The sequence below is a fragment of the Panthera uncia genome, chromosome B1 (genome assembly GCF_023721935.1).
Source record: "Panthera uncia isolate 11264 chromosome B1, Puncia_PCG_1.0, whole genome shotgun sequence".
NCBI classification, from domain to species: Eukaryota; Metazoa; Chordata; class Mammalia; order Carnivora; family Felidae; genus Panthera; species Panthera uncia.
The window spans coordinates 29653542-29667052 of NC_064811.1; the positions used below are offsets into that span (position 1 = coordinate 29653542).

Genomic DNA, 13511 nt, shown 5'->3' on the forward strand with positions numbered 1-13511 from the left:
GAGTACAGATGATATTTAAAAACCATGAGAATGGATCAAATAATGAAATGAGTGTTGAATAGAAAAAGTAGAATATATAGAACAGAATAGAGAATATATTCTCTATATAGAACACAGAAACGGTACAGGAGATGCCAACATTTAGAGAATGAGAAGGAACCATCAAAAGTGGCTGAAGATCCAGAAAAGTGGGAGGGATACCAGGAGAGTGTGGTATCCTGGGAGCCAATGATGAAGAGGTTTCTAGAAGGAGATGGCATAAACAATGGCAAAGGATGCTAATACGTCAACTGAGACAAAGCCTGAGAACAGACAAAGTAGCTTCAGTGATGTCATTGACGACCATGACAAAGAGCAGAGTGGTGCAGTTGAAAATCTACTCAGATTGAGATTGAGAGAAGGTGAGTGAAGGGGACTAAGAGGTATAAACTATCAGTTCTAAAATAAGTCACAGGAATGGAAAGTACAGCATAAAGAATATAGTCAATAATATTGCAATAATGTTGTATGGTGATTATACTTAACATAGTGAGCACTGAGTAATGTATAGAATTGTTGTGTCATTATTTTTTTAAGCTTATTTATTTTGAGAGAGAAAGAATAGGGGAGGGGCAGAGAGAGAGGAAGAGAGAGAGAATCCAAGCGGGCTCTATACTGACAGAGCACAGAGCCCGATGGGGCAAAATCTCCGGAACCATGAGATCGTGACCTCAACTGAAATCAAATGCCAAATGCTTAACTTACTGAGCCACCCAGGCACTCCTAGAATTGTTGGATCATTATGTTATACACCTGAAACCAATATAACATTGTGTGTCAGTGATGCATGATTCAGTTAAAAAAGAGAGAGAGAATGGAAGTAGCTAAACTGCAGAGAGTACAGACAACTTTCAAGTCATTTTCTTTTTAATTTTAATTCTAGTATAGTTATCATGTTAACATACAGTGTTACATTAGTTTCATGCATACAATATACTGATTCAGCAATTCATTACTCAGTGCTTATCATGAAAAGGGCAATCTTAATTCCCATCACCTATTTCATCCCCACCCACCTTCCCTCTGGTAACCATCAGTTTGTTCTCTACAATTAAGAGTGTTTTTTGGTTTGTCTCTTCTTTCTTTGTTTTGTTTCTTAAATTCTACATGTAAGTGAAACCCTATGGTATTTTTTTTTCTCTGACTTATTTCATTTAGCATTATATCCTCTAGATCCATCAATGATATTACAAATGGCAAGATTTCATTCTTTTTTATGGCTGAGTAATATTCCTGTGTGTGTGTGTGTACACACACATATATATGTATATATACCACATCTTCTTTATCATTGATCTGTCAATGGACACTTGGGCTGCTTCCATAATTTGGCTATTGTAAATAATGCTGCTATAAACATAGGGGTGCATGTATCTTCTCAAATTAGTGTTTTCATATTCTTTGGCTAAATATCCAGTAGTGGAATTATTAGATCATATGGTATTTATATTTTTAACTTTATGAGGAACCTCCCTAATATTTTCCACAGTGGCTGCACCAGTTTGCATTCCCACCAACAATGACAGATTGTTCCTTTTTCTCCACATCACCACCAACATGTATTTCTTGTATTTTTTTTATTTTAGCCATTTGACTGTTGTGAGGTGATATATCTCATTATAGTTTGCATTTGTATTTCCCTAATGATAAGTGATGTTGAACATCTTTTCATGTGTCTGTTGGCCATCTCTGTCTTTGGAGAAATGTCTGTTCATGTCTTCTGCCCATAATTTAGTGGGATTTTGTTTTTCTTGGTGTTGAGTTACATAAGTTTTTTTAAAATATATTTTGGATACTAACCCTTTAGCAGATATATTATTTGCAAATATATTCTCCCATTCAGTCATTTTCCTTCTTTATAATGTAAAGTAAATGAGGGAAATAAGATGATAACTAAAGTAGGAAGAAGGGTTGATAGTTTTTTTGTTTGTTTTTTAAAGATGGAAGGGGAAAAAAATCAGTGTATCTGTGTGTTGCTTGGAAAAATCCGCTAGAGAGGAAAACTTGACATCTTGATCGAAGGCAAAGGTGGAGAGATTTTCTTTAGAAATATGTAAAATTCATCTACAGTATTTTTACATCATAAAGCCTATTATTTCATTTCCCCACTTAAAACCTATGAATGATTTCTCTTTATTTTAGAACACAATCCACAATCCTTACCCTTATATTCCAGGTTGAATCTGACTTGGATTCTGTCTTTCTTGGCTGCATCATCTCCTACCACCCTTCCTGCCACACCGAATTCCAACCAGACTGGCTTCCTTTCTGTATCCTGAAATCGAGCTTTTCTTGTGCTTCAGGAACTTGCACTGCTATTCCTTCTGCCTGGTTAACTATTTTCTTGGCTTTTTATTGACTTTCTCTTTTACATATTTTACATTTCAGCTAAAGTCTTTTTTTTTTCCTTCCAGAAAATCCTTTCCTGATAGGGGTACCTGGTGGCTTAGTCGGTTAAGCATCTGACTTTGGCTCAGGTCATGATCTCATGGTTCCTGAGTTTGAGCCCTGCATTGGGCTCTCTGCTGTCAACGTGGAGCCTACTTTGGATCCTCTGTCCCCCTCTGTCTGCCCCTCCCCCTCTCAAAAATGAACAAAAGTTTAAAAAAAAAAAGGAAAATCCTTTCCTGATAACCTTAATATGTACTCAGAAATTACTCTCTATCATTATGCACTTTCACTGACCTTATCATGATTTGTAAATATCTTGTATATATCTGTTTACTTGCTCATTATGTTTCTCCCCCACAAAGCTAAGTTCTAGCTGTATGTGCAACACTTACTAAAGTGTCAGGCTCACACAGGTGATCAATAAATAATGTTTGTGACATAAATAAATCTTAATTAAAATAATAAAACCTTAGTGTCCAAAGTTCTCTAGGCCTCTAGTGTATTTGTTACTTTAAATATACATACAACAATATGTGAACTCCCATACTGAATAATGGAGTCTAATTCTAGAAAGTCTAATTCTCTTCCCAAGTTTTTTTGAGATCACTCCTTATGTGTCCTCAAAAGCCACCCTGTCTTGCTTGTCACTGCTTTTTCTCCCTTACAGAATACCTCCAGCTGTCTCTCACTACTTTCTTATTCCTGAGCATGCTTCACCCCAAAACATGGACGAAGGTGCCTAAACACAGCTAGAGCAATGCTCTCATGTCTAAGAATTTATTAGCTCTTGGAGATAACCACATTGCTGGTAATAATAACAACCTCATAGTCAGCACTTGCTAGGATGAGACACTAGTGTGTGTGTGTGTGTGTGTGTGTGTGTGTGTAGTCACTTAATTATCCCACCAATCCTATGACACAGCCGTTATCCCCATTTTCTAGATAAAACACTGAAGCATTGAGAGGATATATGAACTCCCCAAAGACATGTAACTAATAAGTGATTAATTCAGACTTTAGTAACAGGCAGTTTGACCAGGGAGTTTGTCTTAAACGGAAGGAAACTGTAATGTAGAAAAGAAAAGGTTAAAAATTGGCTCTCTGATAATGTTCTTTCTCTAATGTATTGGCTGTTCTCTTTGATTCAAGTTCTGAGTCACATCTTTCTCAGGTGCTGGCTTATTTCCATATTACTTGGAACAACTTGGGGCTTGACTCTCTCTTTGGGGTGAATTCATTTTTCTCTCAGCTTTTAATTTCACCCTCACTACTTGTCCTTACCAGAGAGAATCCATGTATCTTAAAAACAGAAAAATGTCTGCAAAGACTAACTCAATTCAAACTAAGCAGAGCCTTTTGCGTGATTACATACACAGCAACAGCTCTATCAGAATCATGTGCATTTTCAGTTCGCCACTCCCTATAAGGGCAAAGGGAGGATGTTGACATTCACCCCAGACTGTAGAAGTGGCTGTAGCCTTTAGAATGGCACACTCTGTCCCCACTTTATATGCAAGATATTGCAAGGGTAACATGAAACAACGATGGCATTTGCTATTCCTAGGAGCTAACAGGAAAAAAAAAGAAGGCAGCATGACACATGACTGCAAGTGTTATAAAATAGCTTCTGAGAGCTGGGAAATAACAGCATTTTGTTCAGCAAAGAGATGCTACAGTGCCCGAGGTCAGAAGTAAAAATCTAAAGTGACCACCACAAGCCTTTAAGAGAGCATTCATGTGAAGGGTTTTTGGTGGGGAGTGCTCTTGAGGAATAAGAATGTTAAAAAAAAGACTGACTCCACTCAGAATGTAGAGACCCCGTTATATCGAAAATCCAACAGCAAATCTATCTCCTCTAAACTCCTTTAAACACCTAGGTGGGTTGAAGATTTAAAAAAATGTGATATCTGTTCTTAGGAATATTGTCCACCTCATCACCTCACATTCACAACAAATACAAAACAGCAATACAAGCAGAAGCCATTAATTAATTAATTATCTTAAAGGCTGACTAAGTGCCTGATGCTGAGGATTTACTAATGAACAAAGCAGATAAAAATTCCTGCCTGCACTGAGCTTATGTTTATGGAGGACTTACTCCGCGCTGGACATTGTGTGCTGGGTTTTTACAAACATTTATTATTCTTCTTAATAACAACTTTTGAGATAGTTTCTCTTTTGGCAAGTTTTATACAATTCTAGAATGAAAAAAGTAAGGCTTAGCAGGACTGATCAGGGTCCAGTAACCAGGAAGCAAAGGAGCTAAGCTGCAGTCACAGCCTATCTGAAGTCTATGATGATCAGCATAGTCATAGCGTTTACACACTGTTGATGTTGTCTCCGACGATACCAGTTTGTGTTCTGGGACTTCCTCGGCCCTCCACTTCTAACTGCAGGCTACTAATTTGCCTTCGTGTCCTCTGATCTATCCATAGACATTTCCACTACATAATAGTATTTTGCCCACAGGTATATCTGCTGATTTCACTCAGACATTCACATGGTCATAGCAGCTCCAGTAGTGTTTCTTATTTTCTTTCTTACCTTTTTGATGAGAACATTCATGAAACGGCAGTATTGTGAGATCTCAACGTGTATGGTCCTCACTAAACATAACATTATCTAGGTCCATTCAGTTGTCTAAAAGAGGATGCATTCTGGTACTTAAAAGGCCAAAGATGTCTGTTTATGTGTTCTGCCCATTTTAAAATTGGATTATTTGTTTTTTGAGTGTTGATATTTTTATATATTTTATATATTTATATACTGCATATTTTGTGTATGTAGTTTGCATATATTTTGGATGTATATTTAATCAGATATGTCATTTTCAAATATCTTCTCCCATTCCATAGTTTGCCTTTTAGTTTTGTTGATTGTTTCCTTCACTTTGCAGAAGCTTTTTATTTATATTTATTTTTTTTTATTTACTAACTTTATTTATTTATTTAAATTTAAATCCAAGTTAGTTAACATATACTGTAGTAATGGTTTCAGGAATAGAATTTAGTGATTCATCACTTACGTATAAAACCCAGTGCTCATTCCAACAAGAAGCTTTTTATTTTGATGTAGTCCTAATAATTTATTTTTTATTTTGTCTTCCTTGCCCCAGGAGATGTACCTAGAAAGAAGTTGGCTATAGCCAATGTCAGGAAAATTGCTAGCTGTGTTCTTTTCTAGGATTTTTATTGCCTCACATTTAGGCCTTTACTCCATTTTGAGCTTATTTTTGTGTATGGTATAAGAAAATGGTCTAGTTTCATTCTTCTGCATGTTGCTGTCTGGTTTTCCCAACACCATTTGTTGAAGGGACTCTCTTTTTTCCACAGGATATTCTTTACTGCTTTGTCAAAAAGTAATTGACCATATAACTATGGGTTTATTTCTGGATTTTCTATTCTATTTCATTGATCTATGTGTCTATTTTTTTTTTTGCCAGGACCATATTGCTTTGATTACTATAGCTTTGTAATATGACTTGAAATCCAGAATATGATGCTTTGCATTTCTTTTTCAAGTTTTCTTTGGCAGTTTGGGGTCTTTTGTAGTTCCACACAAATTTTAGGATTGTTCGTTCTAGTTCTGTGAAAAATGCTATTGGTGTTTTGATAGAGATTGCATTAAATGTGTAGATTGCTTCAGGTAATATAGACATTTTAACTATATTTGTCCTTCCAATCCACGAGCATGGAACATCTGATTTCTTTGTGCCATCTTTGTCCAAAGAAGATATCTGGATGGCCAACAGACACATGAAAAGATGCTCATCGTCACTTATCATCAGGAAAATGCAAATCGAAACTACAATGATATATTACCTCGCACCTGTCAGAATGGCTAAAATCAACAACACAAGAAACAAGAGGTACTGACAAAGATGTGGAGAAAGGGGAAACCTCTTACACTGTTGGTGGGAATGCAAATTGGTGCAGCCACTCTGGAAAACAGTAGGGAGATTCCTCAAAAAATTGAAAATAGAACTACCTTATGATCCAAGAATCAATCACACTACTGAGTGTTTACCCAGAGAATACAAGAACATTAATTAAAAGGGATACATGCACCTTTATGTTTATAGCAGCATTATTTTCAATGTCCAAGATATGGAAATAGCTCAAGTATCCATTGATAGATGAATGGATAAGAAGTTTTATATATTTATATATATAATGGAATATTATTAAGCCATAAAAAGAATAAAATCTTGCTATTTGAAACAACATGGATGGAGCTAGAGAGTACAATACTAAGCAAAATAAGTCAGTCAGAGTAAGATAAATACCATATGATTCCACTCATATATGGAATTTAAGAAACAAAACAAATAAGCAAAAGGAAAAAAAATAAGAGACAAAGAGACAAAAAAAACAGACTCTTAATTATAAAGAACAAACTGATGGTTACCACAGGGAAAGGAGGTGGGGGGAAGGGTTAAATAGATGATGAAGATTAAGGACTGCACTTGTCACAATGAGCACAGGGTAATGTATGGAATTGTTGAATTACTATATGGTACACCTGAAACTAATATAACACTGTATGTTAACTAACTAGAATCCAAAACCTTTAAAAAAAGCCAAAGATGTGTTCTAATATCCTGAACATAAGTAAACTAAGATTTTAAGCACAGACACACTTCATAGCTTTATCTGATTTTTTACAAGGACAGAGTATACATATGACATTTACTGTAGTGAACTTCATTAGGCTAGGAGCTATATTTCCTTATATTCTTTCAAATTAGAGTTCATCAAAATGACATATGTGCACTTGGAATGCAGAAATAAAGCAGCATCTATTATTCTCTGAAGGTCTGTTCCCAATCATATATGGTGACAGGCATTCACTTAGGTGCTTGCTCTTTATCCAATGAGGTCTCCAGACTCCTGGCCAGGGCCAACAGTGACCTTGGCTCTCCCCAGGCACTGGGCTGTGGACTCATTGATTCAATAGCTATTTAGAAGCAATGGCTTCTCATAGGCTTCTCCACAAGCTCACCTTTTATGGTTGTAATCTATCACTGGTAGTACGTAGTTTCTCTGATTTACTGGTTGGTGACTCAACCTCTGATCCAACCCCTTTTCTGGATCTATATTTTCCAACAATTGTCTAAGGTCTACTTCCTATAATAACTCTCTTATTCCAAAACATTCAAATTGACACATTTTCCACTGGTTTAACTTGGGTTGATTCATCAACAAGAAATGAATGCTGGGGCGCCTGGGTAGCCATGATCTCAGGGTTTGTGAGATACAGCCCCACTTTGGGTTCAGTGCTGACAGCATAGAACCCACTTGGGATTCAATCTCTCCTCTCTCTCTCTGCCCCTCCCCTGCTCACACTGCTCTCTCTCTCAAAATAAATAAACTTAAAAAAAAGAACGCTGATTATGAATAAAGTGGGAAGAAGACGGCAATTATTTATTCCCACAGAATTTTCAGTAAAAGTATTTATAATCTCTTTTTGAGAATTATTGTCCCTATCTTGAAGAGATATCTGTACCGCCCCCATTCACTACAGCCTTGTTCACAATAACCAAGACATGAAAGCAACCTGAATGGATAAAGAAAATGTAGTGTGTATGTGTATTTTGTATGTGTGTTCATTCGTGTATAATGGAATATGACTCAGCATTAAAAAAGAAGGAAATCCTGCCATTTGTGACAACACAGATGGGTCTTGAGGGCATCATGCTAAGTGAAATGAGGCAGACAGCAAAAGACAAATATTACATGATCTTACTTATATAGGTTTCCCCTGCCATCTGCATGTAGAGTATTCTTATGATACATTCATAAACTAAAGCAGCATAAAGTGAAGAAGTGATTATCATTAATTCATATGGAAAAATTTTGAGCATTCCGAGACCTAAAAAATAATCTCTCTTAGGCTTTCCCGATACCTTCAGATAAATCTTGCAAATAGACGCACAAAATAAACTGAGATAAAGCACAGATGCTCACAGACACAGTTCAAATGTATGGTGGCTTGATGCTGAGATGTTGAGTGAGGTTCCCAGGAAGGAGCTTGGTGGATCCCTCTCACTGCTCAGCCAAGCCCCCAGTGTGGCTCCCTGCAAAACAAATACTGAACCCAGGTTTTGCTTTTCACTTTTTTTGGTAAAAACAAAAATCCTCTTCATATTTCTTGCAGTTAGTGAAAACAGGTACTAATGTAGGTCTTTTGTAAATCTGAAGTGACATAACATGAACTTACAAAAAGCAGGGGATTAAAGCTGAACTTAGAAATGGAGAGTTGAATGGTGGTTGCCAAGGATTGGCAGTGGAGGAAATGGAGAGAATGTCGGTGAGAGAATATGAACTTTCACTTATAAGATAAATAAGGTTTGGGGATGTAACGTACAACATAGTGATTATATTATATACTTGAAAGTTGCTAAGAGAGAGATTTTTTTTTTTTTAATGTTTATTTATTTTGAGAGAAAGCACAAGCGGGGGAGGGACAAAGAGAGAAGGAGGGAGAAAACCCCAAGCAGACTCCACACCATCAGCGTGCAGCCTGATGCAGGGCTTGATCTCATGAACCATGAGATCACGACCTGAGTTGAAATCAACAGTTGGAGATGCTTAACCGACTGAGCCATCCAAGTGCCCCAAGAGTAGATCTTAATGTCTCCACACATAGAGGAGAAGCTAAAAATGAAAGAAAAAAAGAAGTGCTGTCCTATTGGGAAAATTAATATGCCACACACGACTCAGTATTTCATTGCCTCAGATGTTTTTCCAAATGGTCTACTTGACTTCTGTTCATTTTAAGAAGTGATAACTTGAAATTGACAAGGAAAGGGATGACAGAGCAAGTCTGCCCCAAATCCCTAGACACGTTTGATTTTGCTTATCATACAAAAGATAAAAAGATTACTGATAAATCTTGACTCTGCTCCTTTAAGTCATTACTGCAGAACATAAAAAAAATTGTTCAGGGGCGCCTGGGTGGCGCAGTCGGTTAAGCGTCCGACTTCAGCCAGGTCACGATCTCACGGTCCGTGAGTTCGAGCCCCGCGTCAGGCTCTGGGCTGATGGCTCGGAGCCTGGAGCCTGTTTCCGATTCTGTGTCTCCCTCTCTCTCTGCCCCTCCCCCGTTCATGCTCTGTCTCTCTCTGTCCCAAAAAATAAATAAAAAACGTTGAAAAAAATAAAAAATAAAAAAAAAAATTGTTCAACTGAAATGAACCACAAGTTGTTTATGTGACTGTCTGAGAATAATACATCAAAGAATATTATGATTCCTCATAAACTGACAGGGAAAACAATTTATTAGGTATAGTTTTGAAAGGATTAAAAAACTGTTGGAGATTGTGCTTGAAATATACATTCTGCATCACTGAACTGAACAATTTATGTCAATAATTTATGATCACACTATTTTTTATTTAATGTGCATTTTAGCTTTTATAACCATGTTGGGAATTATTGCGAACTGAATTTCATGTAAAATATACCTGTATTTCACATTACTTTGTTTTATGCATTTTAAGGATGTTACCAGATGCGAGACTGATCCATTTCTTTCATTTATTTTTTAAATAAACATTTTATTTTTGAACAGTTTTGGATTTATATAAAAGTTGAGAATACAGAGATTTCTTATATAACCCATACCCAGCTTTTCCCTATTATCAACATCTTATATGATAGACTTGTTATAATTCATATTGATATATTATTAACTAAAGTGCATAAGTTATTCAAACTTCCTTACTTTCAACCTGATGCCCTTTTTTTGTTCTTGGATTCCATTCAGAACACCACATTATATTTAGTCATCGTGTCTGCTCAGGCTCCTCTTGGCTTTGACAGTCCCTCCAACTTTCCCTGATTTTGATGACTTTGATAATCTGGGAAAATACTGGTTAGGTTTTTGGGGGTTTTTTTTGTTTTTAATTTTTTTCTTTAATGTTTATTTGCTTTTGAGAGAGAGAGAGAGAGAGAGAGAGAGAGAGACAGACAGACAGAATGTGAGCAGGGGAGGGCAGAGAGAGGGACACAGAATCTGAAGAAGGTTCCAGGCTCTGAGCTGTCAGCACAGAGCCCGATGCAAGGCTCGAATTCAGGAGCTGTGAGATCATAACCTGAGCCGAAGTTGGTGGCCAACAGACTTAGCCATCCAGGCGCCCGTAGGTATTTTGTAGAATGTCCCTAATTGGGACTTGTCTGACATTTTTCTTAGGAGTAGAGTGGGGTTATAGGATTTTGTGAGGATGACTAAGTGCACTTTTCATCACATCATATTAAGGGTAAATATGATCAGTGTGACTTAAAACTGTTGATGGCAACCCTCATCACCTGGCTGAGACAGTGTGTCAGGGTTCTCCACTGTAAAGTTACTTTTTTTCTCTTTCCATACTCTTACGCTTTGAATGGAAGTCACTGTATTAGGTTCTAGGGCTGTTATAACACACTACCACTAACTGGTTGGCTTAAATATCAGAAATATAATGTTTCAAAGTTCTGGAGGCAAGAAAGTCCAAGATTAAGGAGTCAGCAAGGTGTCCTCCTTTGAGGGTGATGAAGGAAAATTTGCTCTATGATTATTGTCCACATGTCTTCCTTCATGTTCACTTTGTTTTCTCACTGTGTTTGTATCTTGTCCAATTTTCCTGATTTTGAAAGGACACTAGTCATGTTAGATTAGAAGCCCACCTTACTCCAGTAGAATCTCATCTTAATTACACTTACAATGACTCTACTCCCAAATAAAGTCAAATTCTGAGGTATTGGGAGCTAGCACCTTACCATACGAAGTTTTGGGGACACAATTCAACCCATAACACTTAAAGTGTGGAACTATAGTCTTATTTATTTATATTAGTATGGAACTCATGGATACCTACTTTGTACTTAGGGTTAGAATCGAATACGACTGTGTTTTGTTGCTCAGCTTTTGCCATTTGAAGCTTTTTCATTTGACTCCTATGTCCCTTTAACATACTCCCATCAAAGGTTTTGCTTTTTATTAAAAAAAATTAGCATTTCCTTGGGTGCCTGGGTGGCTGGGTCGGTTAAGCATCTGACTCTTGATTTCAGCTCAGATTATGATCTCACAGTTCCCAGGTTCAAGCCCTGCATTGGGCTCCACACTGGCAGCATGGAGCCTGCTTGGGATTTTCTTTCTCTCTCTCTCTGCCCCTCCCCCACTCATACTCTCTCCCTCTCTCTCTCTCTCTCTCAAAATAAAAAAAATAAACATTAAAAAAACTTTAAAGAAATTAGCATTTCCTTACACTCTCTGACACCACAAAATGCTCCAGTCTCATCTTGTATAATTCCTGCCCCGGTGTGATTATCAACCCTTTCTCCAAGAACTCCAGGAGCCCTGGATCCTTTCCTTGAGAATGCTTTTAGCAACCAGGATAGGTCACCAGTTGTGCTCAGTGCTAGTGAGTTGCTTCTAGCTGAGGGAGAAAGGACACAACATGTGTATATACTATCCTATGTATAGACACATACCTATACATATTTCCATATGCAACCATTTGAATCTATGTTCAGCTAAATAGGTTCATTCTACTGTGTCCAACTCTAATACAGTACTACATGGATCATTCTAGGCCTTTCTCCTTGCTTATCTGTTACCTTCTACTACAACAGCAAGAAACCTGGCACCTACCACCCACCATCCGTTCACTTAATTGTCAATCCTAGTATCCATTTATAGCAGGTTTTCATTTACTTTTAATCCACAGAATTATTGTAGTATAAATATTTATAAACCAATCATAAATATTTAAATATGCAAAAAATCCCACACAGCAATAGCTTACATTTCCTAGGAATAACTGCAGAACTAATTGATGAAATGTAATTTCTTCTCTGGATCATTGTTAATGAGGACAGTTCCATTATTTAAGTGCAACTGGTTTTCTATTTAATGTAATACATTAAGATATGCACTAGGCCAATTAGAATAAATGATACAAACATCAACTTCATGTTTTATCGGAGTAGTAAGGAATAAAGTTTATGTAATCTCCTTCCCTGTGGATATGTTATTTATATCCGTAAGTTTTATACTCATATCCTCATATACACATATAATAAAAACTTCAATAATATTTCACAAGTAGTAAAATGATTCAGTTTCTAAAATAGAAATATAAAGGTAAAAGCTGAAAGGTATTTTCAGTATATTAAATATCCTTGACTATAAGAGGGGAAGGAAGCTCCTGATGCCAGAAGTTTGTGTGGGGAGAATTCCAAATATCTCAAATATATCAAAATGTAAAATTTTCTTTGTTTACCATATACAACACTGAATTTTGCCTGCCCTTTACATACTATATACACTATAGTATTTATCAGTAATGTTTTTCTTTCCTTTCCTTTCTTGGTGTTATACGTCTAGTTTTAGTTGCAGACCACTGCTTGCCTCAAGGACAAACAAAAAATTGAGCAAGTTTGTGCAAAGGTACAAAAAAATAAATTAAAAACAGATGGAGTTAATATACAAAATGCGTGGCATATTTCTCCGCACTGGTTACCTACGAATTTGGATCTGAATTTTCCATCAGTCACTGTGTATCAGACATCTCTTCTGCATTGCTTCAGAGTCTCTCAGCCTCACTTATTTCTTGTTCCAGCTGCCACTGTAGTGACCAGCTTTGCAAGGACCTGGACTGACTTCACACAGATGCAACATGACAGCCCTGCGCCCTGGACCAAAGCCCCCCCCCCCCCCCCCCCCCGCCCGTCTCCTATCCTGTGGGCTGCTCTGTTGACATTGCTTTGGGACATTAACTCTGAAATCTCATCACTGTCATCAATAAAAAAGCATGGCAATCTGTTCCTTTTCAAAATTTAATCCCTGATGCCTTTTTTTCCCCCTTCTACTGCTCTTTTCTTAACAAACTTATGCATCTGTATGTTTACTGTGATAATAGACACAGCATCAGAAATCAAATGAGAGCCTGTAACACAAGAGCCTCTAGGTCTTTTATGGAGAGAATATGGTAGTTCATTAAAACATTAATAGAACTGGGAATAGCATTTTTTTTTTTTTTACCTTCTTTATTTGTCTTAAGGTTGAATATGAAGCTGTGAAGAGCTGCATGTATGTCA

General features: G+C 36.9%; 1 long non-coding RNA gene across 1 annotated transcript; it reads left to right on the forward strand.

The window, feature by feature from the left end:
• The first annotated feature begins 348 nt into the window (after window positions 1-348).
• LOC125923944 (uncharacterized) lies at window positions 349-13236 on the forward strand. The gene is made up of 3 exons (XR_007458204.1): window positions 349-401; window positions 6120-6298; window positions 13034-13236. It is a non-coding gene; the product is annotated as an uncharacterized LOC125923944 (long non-coding RNA).
• Window positions 13237-13511: the final 275 nt, after the last annotated feature.